Genomic DNA, 2,901 nt, shown 5'->3' on the forward strand with positions numbered 1-2,901 from the left:
GGCCGCCGGGGTTCACCGCCGAAAGGAAGCAACAGGGGTTCTGGACGTTCCTCTCTCCTCAAAGCCAAGGCGGGCCAAGCAGCATCGCTCTTGCCTAGCCGCGAACTGGCGGGAACTTCAAGCCCTAGAAGCTGAACAAACAAGACCGAGGTGGGTGGGGCAACCACCCGAGAGCACGATCCGGCTCCCGCCGCGCGCACGTAACCGGGAGCGAGCTCGCCGCGCAAGGCACCCTGGGATGGGAGCAGTGGATCACGCCGGAGCAGAGCATCCTAGGAGGGGGCGAGCGGCGGGGGGGGGGGGGTGTCGGGCTGTCAGGGTTGGGGGGGCGGGCTGCGGAGGGGTGGTTAAGGGGGGGGCTGCGGGGGGCGTGGCCTGGGGGGGCGCGCTTGGTGGGGGTGGGACTCCGGTCCTCTTAAAGGGTAGGCGCTTGGCGTTAAACAGCAAAACCGTTCCCTTAGTTCTGTATTTGCATACGTGTTGATGTAATCTGTACCTCATGGATGTTGAATATTATTGCTTATGTCTTTCCTTACTGGTAAAAGGATGCGTGGAATCCCAAAGTGGGGAGGACCCTATTGAGCAGTCCAAGCCCTGTTAGAGGAAAGGAGGCGCGCTCAGTCCATGGTAGGCTGCCATCCCTTCCCGGAGGAGGAGGGGTAGCTTGTCTTTCCCTGACAGTTCGGAAATGAACTGAGAGCAATTCATTCATCCGCTCCACAGCTTTTGGAGCCCGATAAGCGCAGTCATTGCGAGTTGCCAGCCAGGAAGCTCAGAGAGCGTCCTTTGGTGGGGGGTGGCCGATCCCGTTGGTGGCGCTGAGCAAACCCCCTGGACGTCAAGCGATGTGGTCAAGTCCACGAAGTTTTTGCAGCGTATCCTGCTGGGTAGGAGTCTGGGTCTCCAGGCCCATCGTGGCGATGGCTGCCTTCTGGCTTTGGGTTTTGCATTGCTCTGACGCCTCTTTGCTACCTACCAGAGGAACTGCCAGGTGGAAGGGCTAAGTACAGAAACAAGCACAATATAGTGCGGAATTTAAGAGTTCCAAGAGCAACCCCTAAACATAAGAAAAATGTAGATTTAAGGAAGAGATCCCCTCTTGTAGAAGCATCAGGAGAAGCTTCATGTCTGGTGCATTTAGGTGCTGTCATCATAATATGGGTCTTTATTCAGAGATTGTTACATTACTCCCGCAAATGCTTTTCCTACTTGTGATTTCTTCCAGTAAAATTCATCCCATAAGCAAGCACCAGATTTGCTCTCCTTAAACACCATTTTCACCCCTGCACTGCCTTGATGAAACACCCAGTGGCCCTTTAGGCTAGCATTCGTCCTCCATAAGACAAATCTAAGCTCGGGCCTCACAATTCCTCTAAATGCAGCACTTTCTCTAGTGTTGAGGTTGGGCATTGCTGCCTCCTGTGGACTGAATCCTGTCCCTCTAAAATTCATGTGTTAAAGCCTTCACCTCCAATGGGATGGTGTTTGAAAATAGGGCCTGTGGAAGGTCTTAGGTTTAGATGCGGTCACGAGGGTGGGGCCCTCATGATGGGATTGATTCCCTCATAAGAAGAAACATTAGAGACCTCTTTCTCCATTTCTTGAGGATACAGCTAAAAGGCAGCCTTCTTAGGCAAGAGGAGAGCTGATGGGCACCTTGATCTTGAACTTCTCAGCCTCCAAATCTCTGAGAAATTTCGGTTGCCACCCAGACTGTAGTTTTTTGTTATAGCAGCCTGAGCGCTTACACATTACCTCTGTGGGTGTTTAATTAAAAAACCTAAATAGCATTTTAGATATGATAGATATCACTATAAGAATAATTAAAAAGTGATGCATTTGAACTGTAATTTAAAGAAAAATTTCATAGTGACTGAACAGGAGGAGGAAAAAATGAAATATCAAGGATTTTAGAGCTTCAGTGATCTAGAAAATGCTATTATCAGTGATAACTTATAAGATGGTTACTAAGAGGACTATGAGGAAAAAATGTAGGGTATTTAGACTGGAAAAAAAAGATCCGGATGATTTTTGGAGGAAGATAGAATGTGGCTCCCTACATCTTTTAATTCCATTGTGTACTCTTTCCACAACTTTTGAAGACTATCAACATAAAATTAGTAAGTTCAAAAGGCTTGGCCTAGGAGTACCTGGGTGGCTCAGTCAGTTAAGTGTCTGCCTTCCACTCAGGTCACGATCCCAGGGTTCTGGGATGGAGCCCAGCACCAGCCTCCTTGCTCAGCGGGGAGCCTACTTCTCACTCTCCTTCTGCCTGCCGCTCCCCCTGCTGGTGCTCTCTCTCAGGATCTCTCTGTCAATTAAATAAATAAATAAAATATTTTTAAAAAATGCTTGGCACACACAGTTTATATGTTGATTAATAAAACATGTAAGTTTAGCGGGAAGGAAAGTGCATGTAAAAATGTAGTAGGGACTAATATATATTCATAATAAGGGAAACTGATGTGGGCCATATCGGAATTAACTTCTCAATCAACCTGTAAATCTTAAACAGTTTTAAAAATAAGTTTATCAAGGGCACCTGGATGGATTAGTTGGTAAAGCATGCAACTCTTGATTCTCAGGGTTGTGAATTCAAACCCATGTTGGGTGTGAGGTCTACTTTGAAAAACGCTAAATAAATAAAATATAAGTTTATAAAAGAAAGTGAGAAGTTTGAGTTAGATAAAAGTTTGAGTTTGGGGGGAGCCATTCAAATTGATAAAGTATTCCTTTAACTTCATAAAAGTTTTAGTATGGCATTTTTGTCTTGCATCTGGCAGAGTAGTTTAACTTGTGCAGAAGTAACCCCTGAGCTGCCACGGAGAGGAGGGCTACAGGGATGGAAAGCAGACTACTTAATGAACAGCAGTATTACAATCTATAACATGGCTCTAGATA

The sequence above is a fragment of the Mustela nivalis genome, assembly GCF_964662115.1.
Source record: "Mustela nivalis genome assembly, chromosome: 15".
Lineage (NCBI taxonomy): Eukaryota > Metazoa > Chordata > Mammalia > Carnivora > Mustelidae > Mustela > Mustela nivalis.